This window comes from Canis lupus, chromosome 8, assembly GCF_003254725.2.
Source record: "Canis lupus dingo isolate Sandy chromosome 8, ASM325472v2, whole genome shotgun sequence".
NCBI classification, from domain to species: Eukaryota; Metazoa; Chordata; class Mammalia; order Carnivora; family Canidae; genus Canis; species Canis lupus.
In genome coordinates this window covers 16,888,072-16,905,674 of record NC_064250.1, presented here as the reverse complement: position 1 = coordinate 16,905,674, position 17,603 = coordinate 16,888,072, and the positions used below count along the sequence as shown (strand labels likewise).

The 17,603-nt window shown below is 38.7% G+C and overlaps 1 long non-coding RNA gene across 1 annotated transcript in view; it reads left to right on the top strand.

The window, feature by feature from the left end:
• LOC125755547 (uncharacterized) overlaps nucleotides 1–12,878 on the top strand; it is a 305,824-nt gene extending 292,946 nt beyond the window's left edge. The window contains exon 6 of the long non-coding RNA XR_007412277.1: nucleotides 12,551–12,878. This is a non-coding gene — a long non-coding RNA (uncharacterized LOC125755547). The remainder of the gene's footprint in view (nucleotides 1–12,550) is intronic.
• Nucleotides 12,879–17,603: the final 4,725 nt, after the last annotated feature.

Here is a 17,603-nt window from a genome sequence, read left to right as displayed (position 1 = left end):
TGTTCCTTATCAGTTAGAATGCATTTAGCTATAAATAACAAAAACTCAACTTATAGAGGCTTGAACAAAAAAGGATTTATTATTCCTATTGTAGATTCAGCTGTTCACCACTGTCAGGGCTCATATCACCATGATTTTCTTAGTCTTTCCTTCATGGTTGAAAGGTGCCTACTCTGGTTCCAATCATCTCATCCACATTTAAGATAAGAAGAAGGTGAGGAGCCTCTGGGTGCCTCAGTTGGTTAAGTGTCGCACTCTTGATTTTGGCTCAGGCCATGCTCTCAGGGTCATGATCTCAGGTCGTGAGATTGACCCTTGTGTTGGGCTGTGCACTGGGTGTGGGCCTAAGATTAAGATTCTCTCCCTTTTCCTTTCCCTACTGGCTGTCTCTCTAAAGATTGAAAGAAAGAAAGAAAAAAAGGAAGAAAGAAAAAGGAAGGAAGGAAGGAAGGAAGGAAGGAAGGAAGGAAGGAAGGAAGGAAAGAAAGAAAGAAAGAAAGAAAGAAAGAAGAAAGAAAGAAGAAGAAGAAAGAAAGAAAGAAGGAAGGAAGAAGAAGAAGAAGAAAGAAAGAAAGAAAGAAAGAAAGAAAGAAAGAAAGAAAGAAAGAAGAAAGAAATTAAAAGGAAGTATGTGGCATCCATATCAAAAAATAAAAGGCTTTCCCAGAAATCCCTTAGCTGACTTTGGCATGTATGTAAACCACAGGATTTTCTATGCCCACTCATGGAATATGGTTAGGAATCATGGATTAGGAGTCGTGGTTAGGACAGCCAAGCAACAAGCAGTGTCTTCTATAGCTTTCTAATAGGATTTGTGAAAAATAGTTCCTGATATCACAGGGACGTTAGCAAGAAGCAAGAGATTATATCCCATCATTCCTCTAAAAGAACAAATATTGAAGATCTGGGTTTTCTTTCTATTCAACAACCCATATTTCCAACGTTTACAAAATAGGAAGGAGTGGCAACCTCTATCTGAATTATATCTATACTGATTGTGATAACGATTGTGAGCACATAGAACAACAGAGAAAGTATGTCTGTTACTTGAAAGCCGTGTGATGAAGTGGAAAGAAGATAGATTTTCTTTCACCTGTCCATGTAATTACTAAATTGAGCAGGTCACCTATCCTAAGTTTGATTATCTGTAGGATGGAGATTATTGTGAAATCAAATGAGCCAACATGTGCTAAATGTGTCTGGTGTGGAATAGCCACCTCACAAACATTACTTCTGTATCCTACTTCTTTTCCTATGTTGTGCAGAGTAGTCTCAAACTGAGCTTTCAGAAATGATCACATAAAGTGTTATAAAATTTCCAAATACAGATTGAAGTATTAACATGAAGTAATAACTTGATCATATGTACTCAGAAAAAGTATCTTAAGGGACGTCTGGGTAGCTCAGTGGGTGAGTATCTGCCTTTGGCTTAGGGTATGATCCCGGTCCTGGGATCGAGTCCTATGTCAGGCTCCCGGTGAGGAGACTGCTTCTCCCTCTGTCTAGGTCTCTGCCTCTCTGTGTCTCTCATGAATAAATATATAAAATCTTAAAAAAAAGGAAAAAGTATCTTAAGTCCTTTGTTTAAATCTGGTGATGTCACACTCACCACAATGTGTTCTTTAATTTCCCTGAAGTTAAAAGTTACTAAGAAGAACGAAAGATTTTTTTTCCCTTAAATTTCTTTTACTTAGTTAACTTGCAGATCTGGACATAATTTGCAATAAAATTGACCTTTGCTTTAGTGAGCTTCAGAACTTAATTGTCTCAGAGAGGAAACACACATGGAAGGGGTAGTGATCAGGGAGCAAATGTGGGGAATGAGGACAGGCAGGTTTTCTGTATCCTGAGAAACTTCTAGGGTGAAAGATGGTTGTCACAAGAAACCAGCTGGGCCCCAGAAGAAGCCATTTTGGAGAAAGATGAAGAGGCTTACAAAGACTTAACAAAAGAGTAAAATCTTATCTAGTATTAACAACGAGAGCCTTGGAGCCATATAAGCACTCTCTGGGTGAGCAAGGCGGAGAGAAAAGCACAGTTAAAGCAATCATTTTGAATTGCTACTGGGTTTTTTCCTTGGATATAGTGGCCATCGAGGCCTGCAATCAGCTTAATTATACCTACAACAAAAGGAGTAGCACAAGGGAACAGGTATAGCTGAGGAAAAGCTACTGTAGATACTTGCCCTGATGGAGAGGAATCTGAGAATCCTAGATTTCCTCTGTGAAATTAAGTGGGTCACAAATTCTACTGGCTCTTGCAACATAGGGAGGATTTAGAAGGTGGACAGAGGAACTTTCTCCTTTGTTGCTGTTATTCAAATTGAAGTCTTCCCAAAGCCTGTCTCAGGCACCCCACTTCTGTGATGAAACTCTTTACTTGGAACGCATGGCACATGTAAACAGCAAAAAAGAATTTGCATGACTGAACAAAATGAGATGAAGAGGCTTGAAAAGTAAGTTTGGCTAGACAGCGAGGAAGAGGATGGCAAGCATTTTGTTCCATATTTGGAAAGCAGCAAACAGTGAGGGCCAAAGGGAATTATTTGCTGTGTTACTTGGGGGAGCGGGGGGCATAATGAAGCATCACAAGGTAAAATGAAAGTAAGGAGAATTTAGTGAACATTTGAAATGCCTCCCTCCAGGAGCTACTACAGGTTAGCATTCTCAGAACAGGCCTAATTTAGCACAACAGGCCTTCTCTGGGATTGAATGCGATCCATTTCATTGTAGAATCCTTTCTTGCAGAGAGGCACTGTGAACACCCATGATTTAAGACTATTTTAGGCTGTAGGTAGAAATAATGTTGTAAGAAGCAATTCTCTATTGTTTTGCATATTTGACCATTGAAAACTGCTGGCTTTTCCCCCTTCTTTAACAACACTGTCTTGGTTTGGGAACCCACAAAATTGGAGCTTGAAATAAGGATTTAGTGCACACAATTTATTTGGGAAGTGATTTCAGGAAGTAGGAAGAAAAGAGGAAGGAATGAAATGGAAGTAAGAAAAGCCAATAAAGGCTGCATTCTAAATTCTCTACTGTGATAGGCAGTGAGAGTTCAAATCACAGAATGCTTTCCAAAATTCTCTTTGGCCTGGGAAATGGCAGCATTTGTCCATTGGCTTCCATTGTCGTTGGTTGAGGGTAACTCTCCGAGATGTTAGCTTCCCAGCACTTCCAGGTACTGGGTTCCCACAGATTTGGCAAAAGTTCCTAAACAGAAAAGCACAGGTTTCATGAAGTGGGAAGCTATAAGTGTCCACTACAGATGTGGCTAAAATCAGAAGTAGGCTGAGCAGATAGATCCAAGGCTCTAGGAACATCTGCTACAAACCCAATTTACCTCCCTGAACACCTAACTCATCAGATTCAGATTTGTTAGATGAAGGACAGCATTTTACATGGTAACATTGACTCTGCAATGTTAGAGATGGTGCCCTTCCTTTGAAGCCTACCTTTTTCCATACTCACAACATTTGCGTACTCTTTCTTATTATGCCCTCTTGGGACTTCATTAACTACTGACCATTTTTCCAGTTTTACACAAATTATAATTCTCTGTGTTGCCATCAGCATTTTCAAACTTGTCTCATTTTTTGCATTGCCAAACAAGCAGCTACTCCATGAACTTTTGTGCAACTCCGTACCTAGGAAAGTGGTTTGCTTTCAGTATATATTCAGTAAATGTAGGTTGATTAGTTTGTTTTTCATTTATATTCATTTTTCAAAAACTGGAAGTACAATATGTGCACATGATAAAAATTCAAGCAGTGCACAAGCATTTGTACAATAAAAAGTCATTCTTCTTTTTACTGTGGACTTCCAATATGCCCCTTTCTCTGATATAGTCATTGTTAATAATTCCTTATTTATTATTCCAGAAAGTGTCTGTGGATATACAATTTTTATATATCCATTAAAATGCAAATGAGATCATGTTGTATACATGATCTGTACTTTAATACAACTAAGGTTTCACTGGACAAATATGTCAAATATTATTTGATAACAGCACATACAGACCTACATCATTCAATTTAATGGCTGTCTGGAATTCCACCATACAGATGTGTTATTCATCAATATGATTTTTCTGATTTCCTAAATATTTCTAGCACGATAATAATCATAACATGGCAGTTAATTTCTCCCACTTATCAGCTGTGATAGACTCAGATATGCTGTGGCAACAAATTAACACAAGTTTAGCAGCATAAAACAACACAAATATATTATCTCTCAGTTTCTGTGGGTCAGAATTCCGGATATGTGTTTGTTTGGTCCTGTCTTCAGAGTGACCAACCTGAAAATCAAGATGCCAGCTGGGACTATAACCTCATCTGTGGCCTAAGGTTCTCTTCCAAGCTTACTGGTTGTTATCAGAGATCATTTCCTTGTGGCTGCATGACTGCAAGGCATTTTCTTGCTAGTCTTCAGTTGAGGACTGCTCCCAATTCCTAGAAACTGCCTTTGTCCATAGACAATTAATAATTTGGCTGTTTGCTTCTTTCAAGCCAGTTGGAATACCTGATTCTGCTTTTTGTCTATTTTAAGGGCTCACCTGATTAGGTCAAGCTCACCTACGATAATCTCCTTTTGATTAAATCAACTAATTAAAGTCAACTAATTGAAGCTCATAATCATATCCCCAAACATCCTTTTGTCCATATCATGAGAGTGATTATTTCACATATTCACAAGTTTTGCCCACATTCAAGGGGAGGGGACCAGGGGGCCATTTTAATAGTTTACTTACCATCTGTAGTAACAAGCACCTCCAAAATATCAGTGGTTTACAACAATGAAGGCTTATTTTGCACTCAAGCTACATGTCCATCCTGGGATATCAAAGGGGCTTTGCTCATAGTTGTCATGCAGGGACCTATACAGATGGAAGACTTGCTTTTTGAACATTGCTGATGGCTATGCCAGTGGGAAATGAGAGATCTAGAGGGTCTTACATTGACAATGCTTTACTCACAATTTTCTGGCACAATTTACTCACAGAATTACATGAGGTTATATCTAACCACATGAGGACCAGCAAGTGCAATACTACCAAATGCCTAAGAAACTAAAATAGCTGGCCAACCACTTTCAACTATTTAAAATAGATCCAGGTTGTCACAGGTAAGCTAATGTGGTGCTCAACCATTTTCCTCAGAAGATCCTCTGAAATATCATCCTTTCAAATGTAATTAAGTTTGGATCAAGGGTGATCCTCTCAAATTCACATTTGATTGCACTGGGGCTCTGTTTTGAGACCTAGCATGATTATCTAGTGGTAGATTTCTTTTTCTTTTTTTTTTTTTTTAAGATTTTATTTATTTATTCATGAGAGACACACAGAGAGAGAGAGGCAGAGACATAAGCAGAGGGAGAAGCAGACTCCTCGCAGGAACCTGATGAGAGAGTGAATCCCAGGACCCCAGGATCATGACCTGAGTCAAAGGCAGACACTCAACAGCTGAGCCACGCAGGCATCCCTAGTGATAGATTTCAAAGGGTAGTTATAAGGGAGGTGAAATATTTTGATTCTCTATTCAAATGATAAGCTATTTTAATGTGTGAAAGTTTCATGTTTGAGAAAGTTGTCAGTTGAAGGCTGTTTGACAGCTTTGTACCTTTTAGCTACAGGATTTACTATGAGAGTTTCTGTTGTGTAGGAATCGACCTTGACAGCATCCAAACCACCAGGGAGTGGAATAGGTAATCCAGAGAACCAAACAAGATAGCATGTAAGAGACATGATGAACAGGCAGCAAAAATCTGTCAATAATAAAAGATGCTGGTTAGGGGTTATCTTCCTCTCCAAATTACTTCCCATTTGAGTTACCTCTGTGAATTGCTAGTTTCCTTTTCAGGATCAGAATCTTAGAAAGACCCTTAAAGTCCAACATTTTGTGCACTCTGCACATCCTATTCAAGTGGACATCCAGTTTTTGTGTGACCATATCCAAAAATGGGAACTCACTATCCACTGAGGCAATGTATTCATTTTGTGTAAGTAAAAATTTCAGTTACCTATAGTGTAGAAAGAATTATATAAGTAAGCTCCGAGTGTTCTATAGTGATGAATAAGCAATAATAAATATTTTTTTATTCTTGTTTCAGCTATCTTCCATCCACATTTTCTTTGCTGTACCATTTTAAAGTAAATACTATTCATCAGCTTTTTAAGTTCTAGCGAGTGTATCTGATGCATATATATTCTAGCAAGTGTATCCATTATATAAAGATTACTTGTATCCATTACTTATCAACCATTTAATTTTTAGATGACTCCACTTACGAGAAACTTCTTCCTTGAATGTTGTCCTGAAAGTTGGCGTCCTATAAATTTGGTTCTTTGACTCTGGTTTGTCTTTTTGGGACAATGCAGAATAACTTCTCTATCTTTCATAAGACCATCTTGCAATCAGCAAATATTTTAAATTCTGTTTGTGTAGATTCTGATATCTATCTTTCCACTCTGTCCATCTCAAAATTTTTTGTCATCAAACATAATATTAGTCATCAGGCCTATGATGAGATTTCATACTATCTTAGTCATGCTTCTCTGAACACATTCCAAATGGCCAAGTATCTTTCTTAAAATGAGGTATCAGAATATAACTCAATCTTCTAGAGATGCTCTGACCACTGAAATGTACAATACTATTTCCCTTGGTCTGGAAACATATGTAGCATAAATTTCTTAATAGGAAAACTGTTGATTTATATTGAGCTTTTAGTCACCTGAGACAACTCAGTATTTATTTTTTTACATAAATTGTTACAAAATGACTTATTTTTATATGCATTGTATTGATTTTGCTGAATCTAAATGTAGGCTTAACATTTTTATTGTTTGAATGTTATCTTATTACTTTTTACTTGTCTCAATCCTGTCATTCAAGAAATTAGCCAGTTCTCTTGGTTTTATGCCATATACAGGTTTAATAAGACTGACTTCTGGATCTATGCATAGTTGGTAGAGAGTCAGGGAAGCTGAGTGGAAATAATTCTGGGCTCTGAAGTCAGTCTAGGAAAAATCCTGGTTCTACACACAAGCTGTATTATCATGAATGGGTGCCCTTACCTTTCTCACCCTTAATTCCTCATCTTTACAATGAAGGATATAATAGTACCTACTTCATAGGGTTTTTGTAAGGAATAAATCAATTAATATCAAAATTCCTACCCCTAGCCCAGAGTAAAGATTCGATATATATTACCTATTATTGTTAATTAAATATGTTAATAGAGCTGGATCAATGTCAGATCTTAGAGATCATGGATCAACAACACTATTTGGGAAGAGTCATTCCACCAGCCAAGAATCTACCTAAATGTTTTATTATCCAAATGTTCCTGTCTTTTTTTTTAAGGCTACCATATAAAACTTAAAAAATGCCTTGTTTATATCAAGATACACTATTTTCCTGTCTTTTGATTAATTTTCACATTAGTGAGTTAATTGTTGCTTAATGAGTATAATAGCTATAACAAAAAAAATCAGAAGTCAGTTTGTTCCCTTTCTTTTAAAAATCAGATTGTAATCACCATTTTGGGCCAGAAATTAACACTACTCTAGGCCTCAGAAGCAGCAAAATGAGGTGTAGGGTTGGGAAGAGGATGATTGCTTTGGTAGTTTATGTAGGAATGACCTGAAATAAGTTGATAGAAATTAGTTGGTAAAATAGTAGCTTATATGAATTCATAAGCCAAAGTTGGTGGGTTTTCCTGAAAAACAGTGATCACCTTAAACTAAGAAAGTAATATCCTATGGCAGATGGCTTGAAAAGAGCAGCATAAGACATGTGGAAGAAAATCTGTAAAACATGTTCAATAAAAAGAAGAATATAAACTAAACCAGATAAAAGTCAGACTGCTAAAGGTTATCAGCACTTCCTTTGGGAGTGACAGGGCTCAGAATAAGTATCCCAAGAATGTGCCAATTTGGCATGCTTGCTATTTTGAGCTGAAGGCAATCAAAGCCCAGAAGGCTCAGACAAGGCTTTTACTTTCTGTTTAACTGCCTAAAGGAATTTTGGTAGATGGCATGGTCCAGGAAGACAGCTATTATCAAAGATAACTACAAAGAATATGGGCTAGGAGTAGTAAACTGGGGGGAAGGGAGGGGTTGGTAAGCAGGGTCTGTTGTTCAAAGTCCTCTCCATGTCCTATCATCTCGGCAGGTTACCACATTTATTTACCAAACATTTGCTCTTCCCATCTTCCTGTAGACTGAAGTCCCCTACTTTGAAGTCCCAGACCCGTACCCCCTCCTTCTTAACTCTTAATAATGGCATATTAGCCTCAATTGTCGGACTACCTGTGGGTCTCATATTCTTATGGGACCCTGTACATGCAGAATTAAATTTGTTTTTCTTCAGTTAATCTGTCTCCTGTCAACCTAATTATTAGATCAGCCAGAAAGTCTAGAAGGGTAGAGGAAAGTTTTTCCTCCCCTACAGCTGGCATAGTCGGCAGGATCAACCGTACTGGTTGGATATTGCTTGCTCTGAGATTGCTGTAGCTGAGAGATCCTGGCACCTCTGACAAAAAGCTGGCAGAAGGTAAGAATTCTTACTCTGTATCCTGGGTCTCTGCCTGCCAGCATGAGTGATGAGAGTCACTTTTTTTCTTTTCTAGATTTAGGTTAGTGTGAGAAAATATTTGTGGAACTAGTTCCTTCGGTATAGTAATTCCGGTAAAGATTTGTTATGAGTACTCTTGATTTTTATTGATCCTTTTCTCCCTAGAGATGGTCACGGTTTGTCTTTGTCTGTTGTGCTGTTTGTCTTAGGGAGGAAAATCATAGGCAAAACTCAGACATAAGCCCTATAAGCTTGCTATTTGAGCTGGCTTGCAGGTTGGTGAGTTCACAGTTCTCATCAGACCAGTGTCTGTTTCAACAAATTTTGCTGTAGGTTAATGTGTACATGAGGTGACGGCTGTTGCTAAGGGACATCTTGGAAGCCAAAGTGGCAAAATTGGTGAGCACAGATCAAGCACTTAAGAGCTAGTAGAGTGCTTGTCCCCCAACCCAAAGACTTCTGCATTAGAATAAGTTGGCCAGAGAATGAATTAGTCTGACACTAGGTCATCTGCCAAACTTAAGAACATTTCTGTGCAATGAGATACACTAAAATACCACACAATTCCCAGTACAGCCACACATTCTTCTTAGGTATTAGTTTGGCTCTGAGAGACCCAAGACTTAGATAAAGTTGTTAATGTGCATATAAGAAAAACTAGAGGAGGTTTTCCTGTCATCTTGTTTTATGTCCTGAGAACTTGGTTTTGTGACCAGTGAGAACATTCTTTTTTGGTCTTCACCAGCCAGGAGGTGCACATATCAGTGTATATCCTCGTGGACAGTTAGAGAGACATGAAATCACAAGCTGTACTCTCTTTGTCCCACTGTGCCAGCAGTCAGGGGAGTTTGTTACAAGAGGTCCCAGTCCATAAGGGGCTTTGTCATCTCAACTTTCATTGTTTGGTTAGTGCTGGAAAAAATCCCATTCCAATAGCACCTGCCTGGTGTCACAGAATAGAAAGCCTGTAACTGGAGGTGTTTCACTTTCTTGTTGCAAATCAGAGATACTGTTTTCATTATACCATACTTACCACCTGTAGCAATGAAGGACTTTTACTTTCTTAGACTATCTTTGGGAGTGAACTTTCTGGATCATGGGAGCTGCAGCCTTTGCATCCACTGCAGGGATGTCTTTTGTATCCATAGTAAAGATTTATTCTAAGCCTGGGAAGTTACCCCTGGGTCTTTCCATGAAATAGTTTATTTTTAAATTTTTTAAAAGATTTATTTATTTATTCATGAGAGACACAGAGTGAGGCAGAGACATAGGCAGAGGCAGAAGCAGGCTCCCCAAGGGAAGCCTGATGTGGGACTTGATCCCAGGACTCATGCCCTGAACCAAAGGCAGACACTCAACCACTGAGCCATGCAAGGTGTCCCATCAATGAAATAGTTTATTAAATTGAGTTGCTATTGGAATAAATATACCATCAAAGATTTTACCTGTCAATAGTCAAACAATTGAGCTTTTGAATTGGAAAACCTTTTTTATTTGAAACAATTTTTAGAGAGTTTTCATCCTAAATACCTATCCCATTAGTACCTGTGGGAAGATCAGATGGAAAAAAGATACAAAGAAGCATAATGGCTAGCCTTAGCCCTATTCCCTCAATAGAGTGAAAGAACAGAAGAAATTAGACTTAGAACAAAAATTTAAAGTCACATCTAACATAACTCCTGTTTCCTTCCTCCTATATGTCCTTTACTCCCAACTCTCTGCTCCTGTCCTTGCAGAAGATCTTTTGGATCTCTAGATTGCCAGCTAAAACCAGCCTCTCAAAACCCAGCTCCATCTTCTCAGCCAGTTCTCTTAGATTCTAGAACTCTTCCAACTTTCCTGAGAAATCCCTTAAACACCCAACTGCATGTTTTGACTTCCCTTTGAAAATAAGATTTACTGAGAGCACTCAGATTGATCTCCAGGTTTGGGATATACAGGTTACTCCTATACATACTACAAGCCAGGAAGTGAATTTAGCAGAAGTACCTATGGCAGGCAAATAGGGTTTGCTTTGTGGTCGCTTACAATTTCTTTTACCTTCCAGGGCTCTGCAGTCAGGCTCTACTAGCTTCAGGCATCCCTACACAATGTCCTTGGTGGGTGTATCCTGGGCCTCCCCCTTGGAGAATCCATGTCCCCTGGACAGCGGCAGATTTTTAAAATTCTAAAGCCCTTTATCTCTACGTTTAGAAGATCCTTCCAAATTTGGAGAAGAGTTAGAAAGGTTAATGGCCATTCGCAATTCCACTCACAGGCACCTAGACCGGTTGCTAAGAGCTGTTCTTCCTGTCCAGGGTGGTGCCGTGGTTATCAGACAAGTCAGACGGCCCCCTGGGGGAAAACCCCCTTCACAGAAAAAACAGGTGGCTGGAATTTCTCCCAGGTCTTCTTACAAATGTCCAGGAAGTAGCTCAGTTGGAGGCTGATATTCAAGGTTTGGTAAGAGCAATAGTAGAAGCTTTCCTCCCTAAAGTAAACTGGTCTAATGTTGAATTTCATGCTCAGAAAGAAGGATAGCATCTGAAGGTCTTTGTGTTGAGAATTTTATACAGACTTCTTAAAGGTACACTGCATTGAACCTGGAAGCTCTAGAACATAAAAATCTTTTAATTTCTCTTCTAGTGGGAAATTTTCTTCTTGGGGGATATATATATATATTCTATATATATATGTAGGATATAGGATATATATATATAGGATATAGATCCTTCAATATCTATATATCTATGTCTATATCTATATACCTCAATTCAAAATAGAATGGGCTGTCCAGCCAACCTCTCAGTGTCATAATAGAGGCAGCCACTCATTTTTTTTGGAAATTACAAGAAAGCAGGAAAAAAAAAGTTAACTGCAAGAATTCTTCTTTGCAGCTTGAATCTTTAGAAAGGCAAATAAGCTTAACTCTGAGAGTAACTTAAGGCCCACTTGGACCCCTCCCTATTTGTCTCCAGACAATTGCAGATATCACAAAAAATCAGGACACTGGAAGAAAAATTGTTCTACACTTAGGAGAAAGGAAAGTTAAAGGAACAATCTCCTTAGATCCCATCACTCCCAGAAGGTTTGTTGTTTTCCCCCTGTGGGACAGTTCTCTTTGAAATGACATGGTTAGCTGATCCTCAGGAGCACCCTGGAGCTCACCATTAACTTAACATGGAAGATTGGAAACTAGATGTCTTAATTGACACTGGTGCAACTTTCTCTATTATCTGCTCAGATTTATGGTTACTTGTCACCTCTGATTCTATTCAAACTATTGGAGTCTCTGGGCAACTCATTTCATTGGCCATATCTCAGCCAACTCCAATATCCTTAGACCCTCTTTAACACTCATCATGGCTTTCTAGTGTCCCAACTCCTTTTGGTAGAGATTTTTTTAATGTAAATTTAATGCCACTATAAACTTCAATGAGTAAGGCATTTTTGTTTTCCTACCCTCAGATTAAACTTCAAATTTCTACTTTCCTTATTGGAAACTCATCTTGATTTAAATTCCTCTGAAGAGGATGAGTCTTTAAAAGATTTCACAATTAGTCTCTGGGATACACATGCAAATAAAATTGGATTGTCACTGAGTGCAGAGTCTGTGTGCCTAGTGCAGAAAAAGAATAAACTGTTTCTATCAGTGGTCCTATATTCTCTCTCCAGAGATGCAGAAGGAGGAATTGAACCTCTTTTGCAGCAGGGTGTACTTGTCTTTTCTTCCTTACCCTCTAGTTCTCCAATATTGTCAATAAGAAAGAAGATAAATTTGATTCAGATGGGAACCAAATCTATTGATCTACATGAAACTAAGAGCCATAAACTCTTGTGATTCCTTGCCATCCCATGGTCCCTAATCCAGCTACTATTCTTGCCTCAATTCCTGATGCTTCAGTTGGTTTATAGTGATTGATCTCTGCTCACCTTTCTTTTTTATCCCATTGCATCTGACTCTCACTTTCTTTTTTCATTTACATTTAGGAGATGGTGACCATGGACTTGCATACTTCAGAGGTATAGTGAGTCTTCCTCAATCTTTTTCCAAGTCTTTAAGCTGATTCGAATTCTCTAGCCTTTACCAAGGCTCCACTGTTGTTCAGTTTGTACGCAAACTAAGCAGAGAGCTCTTATAGACACTCTCATTCTCCTAAAGCCACTAGCTGAACAAGGCCATTAAATCTTCCAGATCTAAATTTCAATGGGTGCCAACACCTGGTACATTCTTATCTCAGGGCACTCAAAAGCTCACCCCAAAATTTCTTGAGTCAACTTTGTCAGCCCCTATTCCCCAAATGAGAAAACAGTTATGTAAATTTCTAGGGACAGCTGGCTACTGCCACCAGTGGATTCCTAATGTTGCTGTCCTTGCTAGACCTCTGTATACTCTCTTCTCAGATAACATCCAGGGCCATTACTTGGCTTTCAGAGGCATTAGTCTCTTAGAAGCATCAAAATTAACATTGTCAACACCTCCAATTCTTGGTTTACCTAATTTTGACAAACCTTTTCTATACTGCCATTAAAATAACAGGATTGCTACAGGTGTTCTAGGACAGATTTTTGTCTTTTAGATACATTGTATAGCATATTTCTCATGCCAGTTTAACCCTGTGGTATCAAATATGCCCTCATGCTGTGTGTGGTGGTAGCCACAGCTGCCACCTTGATTGACAAAGCTGTGCTCTTACATTAGGTTCCCACATTCACTTCGGTGTTCCCCAAGCTGTTTGCTTTCTTACAAGTTCATAAGCTAGCACCTCTATGTAACTGTACGAATAGGCTCTCTTGACTAACCCTTCCATCATTTCACATCGTTGTTAACACTTTAAATCCAACTACTTTATTATCCCTTCCTGATAGTGGAGAGTCCCATTCCATTCCACATGATTGCCTGGCAATTATAGAAATGGTTTCAAAGCCACAGGAGAATCTCTTAGACACCCCTTTGGCCAACCCAGATTTACGTCTATTTTGCCATAGCTCCTATAAGAGAAATTTCTAGGGAAACATAATAACTGGTTATGACATAGTTTCTCCACTTGAAACACTTAAAACATATTCTTTGCTCACTGTAAAATCAGCCCTAGCTTCTGAAAAATAGTTCTTACTAGAGCTTGCACATTGGCAAAAAGGAAAACTGCCACTATTTATGAGACTCCAGGCATGCTTTTGGAATCTGCCATGCTTTGGGCACAATTAGGAAATCCTATGAACCCTTAACTTCTATGGGAATTCCTATTACCAATAGACATATAATTACTGCCCCACTGCAAGCTATTAACTTCCTTTCTAAAATTGCTATTCTTCACTGTTCATCCAATGCTAAGGCTGATAGCATAGGAAAGATAGGGCTGGCAAGGCTGCTAAATATGCAGCCCCAAATAGACCACACAGTCTTTTCTCTATCCAATTTTTAAACCTGCCTTTATCCTTGACTGACATTATTAATTCTCAGGCAAATGCCTCACAATCTGAAAAAGACAAATGGATACAAAAGGGTGCCAAACAATTATCAGATGGATTATACAGTGGGCCAGATGGACTTTCCATAGCCTCTTCTTTTGACCTATTGTCTTGCACTTATCTCCCATCAAATGAGACATAGGTGCAGGTCGGGGATAGTTAAGGAACTAAAAGACAGTTGGTTTTGTCCTGACATCCATGGAATTTCTAATCAAATTATTTCCCAGTGCACTACTTGTAAGTCTCACCAACTTTTTGGAGGAAATATGTATACATCAGGAAGTTCTCCTAGGCCTACACTGTCCTTGGCAGTACTCCAAATAGATTTTATAGATTTGCCCTGAGCCTTAGGCTATTCTCACTGTTTGGTTATTGTCTGTATGCTTAGTGAATGAACCAGATAGTCTCTGACTAGACAGACCAATGTTACAATAGTGGCAAGGAAATTAATAACGAAGAATATTCCTCATTTTGGTGTTCTTTTATGGATTGAATAAGACGAAGGAACTCATTTAATAGCAGAGATAAACTACTTGCTTGGAAAAACTCTGGGGTACTCATTAAAATTTCATACCCCATATCATCTTCGATCATTAGGGCAAGTGGAATATAAAAATTTTTGATGTAAAAAGAACTATTAAAAAGATCTGTTAAGAAACTGTACTTAAAGCCAGAAGCATTACCTCTGGAAGCTCTGGAATACTCCAAAACCTTCTATTTGTGGAGTAAGTGAGCACTATGAGAACTTAAGTGAATAGTTTGATGCTATGACTGACTATATACAAGAATTAACTATCATACTTGAAGCATATCACCAACAGATGAAAGAGTCATGGCCTCCACTGACTGACAAGTCTTGCCACATCTTTCAACCAGAAGACTGGGTGTACTTCAAGATCTTTATAAGAAAGCACTCACTGTCACCTCAATGGGAAGTATTATATGAAGTACTGCTAACCACATATACTTCCATCAAAATAAAAGAAAAAGCTTCCTGGAGGGGCACCTGGGTGGCTCAGTTGGTTAATCATTGGACTCTTGGTTTCAGATCAGGTTGTGATCTCATGGGTCATGGGATGGAGCCCCACATCAGGCTCCATGCTCAGTGAGGAGTCTACTTGAAGATTCTCTCCCTCTGTCCCTCCCCCTACTCACATGCTTGTTGTAAACATACATGCATACACATTCTTTCCCTCTTTCAAACAAATAAATAATTCTTTAACAAAAATGAAAGAAAGAAAAACCTTCCTGGATTTACACATTCCATGTCAAAATAGACCCAGGAAGATTGCTCTCAAAACAATTGGAGACAGTCCTTATAGGTGACCTTAAATTAAGGATTTCTAGGGCCAATTCCCAGAACCCATAGGCAGTCCACATCTAAAAGTGAACAGCTTTTTCCAAGATCATGGATCAAGATGATCCTTTACTTTCACCTGTTTCCCATCTTTTAAAAGACTTTGTATATGCATACACTAAAAAAATAAATAAAACAAAAGAGCAAACAAAAAACAATCAAATAAACAAAAATCCAAAACCAGAAACCAAAAAGCAAATATCTGCCTTCTCTTATTAATGAATCTTTTTCCTGCATTTATTAGTCTTTTATTAGAATACTCACTGGAGAGGGCTTGTCTCCTCTCTTACCTACTTCTCTCTAGGTTTCCCCTATTGGCTCTTTTTCAACTGTGTCTTGTTCTTGTTAACCATTACCTTTTCAACAAATGAAGCAGAGACCAAATACCTCCCTTATGCTAGTTTACCAGATTCTGGCCACACCAACTGATCAATCTGATTGTTGGCTATGTCAATAACTAGATAGTATGAAAGAACCTGAACTAGTCTTTGTTCTTGCTGATGTGAACACCTGATGAACTAAACATGGAAGATGGATGAGCAACAAGATATGGTACCCATGAGTAGAAAAAGGTCACTCTACCTCTTCTTCTACTGAGTTATGTAGGCCCAAGAAAATCTTTATAGAAACCCAAGGACTGTCTCTTGACCAGGTAAAGATAATAGATGGAAATTTTCCTCTTTGTATTGAAAGCAGAGATGCCACTGGACTTTTCCTGGGCCATATACCAGACAATATTGCAATCAAATCCTGTGGTTTGATTCTATAAACGGCATCTTTATACCTGTCAAAGAGATTAAGTGACTCTAGCACTACCTTCCATAGCACAGATGTTTGCCAAATCACCATATGTCTTGGATGGCTCACAGGCCATCACTGAATGACTTGGGGTATCTCAGCTGCTTCCCTGATTAGACTGCCCAGTACCCCAAACTACCTATGGGTTGACATAAAATCTGGACTAAGTTGGCCAGATGACAAAACTGACCCTTATAGCTGCCAAAGCCAGATTGCAGACCTCCTATATCAGATATTTTGCAAGCTGTTTTTCCTCTTTCAAACTGACAGGACTAAATGAAAAATGGAGGTGTATGGATGCTAACAGTAATAGTAGCAAAGGTCATAGAATGCCCAAGATCTGGGCATTCTTTGAATCACACTGGACTTCTTGTCTTATGTGGTGACAAGGTATATAAAGGGTGCCCACGTAAATGGTCAGGGATGATATTTTCTTGAATGCCTGCTCCTTTCACAAGACACTTCACCTTAAATGCTAGCCAAATTACAAACTTGAGCTCCTTTGTTTAAAGACTTGGGCTATATAAACATGTTGGATGAGAGGTCATAGAAAATCTACTTGTGTGTCATCACTCCAAGTCCCTTCAGCATTGAGGACCTGATTTTCAACCTTTGGAAATGATGAATTAGAAAAAGCAATTTTTTTTTCCTATGGTTATTATTATTTTTTTTAATTTTTATTTATTTATGATAGTTACAGAGAGAGAGAGAGGCAGAGACACAGGCAGAGGGAGAAGCAGGCTCCATGCACCGGGAGCCTGACGTGGGATTCGATCCCGGGTCTCCAGGATCGCGCCCTGGGCCAAAGGCAGGCACCAAACCGCTGCGCCACCCAGGGATCCCTTTTTTCTATGGTTATAAAACAAGAGCTCAACAACACTATGCAAGCTTTGGAACTACTCCAGTCAAAAGTTAACAGTTTAGCCTCTGTGTACTCCAAAATTGTCATGCTCTAGAAACCCTGACTGCCCAGCAAGGAGGAGCTTGTACAGTTGTCAGTGAAAAATGCTGCTTCCGTGGAAATCATACAGGACAAATAGTGTCTAACTTACATCTATTAAGAGAGAAGATTAATACTTTCCATAGATAAATGAAGCACAGCCATTGTTTTGGACTGATTTTTTCCTAGGATTAGGAAGCTGATTTAATAGGGTGTGGAAAATGTGCTTCAATTTGCTCTTTTCTGTTTGTTCACCCTCATTCTAATCTATGTTCTCTTCTCTCTGCAAATCTATTGCCAGTTGGCTACTAACCCAATTCTTCTTCCACAGCAACCAGTACAGCTTATAAAATATGTGAAACTTCCAGGGAAGTTTCAGAAGAAGGACCTAAAAGGATTTAGAATGAGTGTCCTCAGAATATAGCACTTTGGCATACAGAATATTTTAAGCTGAAAACAATCAAAGCCCCAAAAAC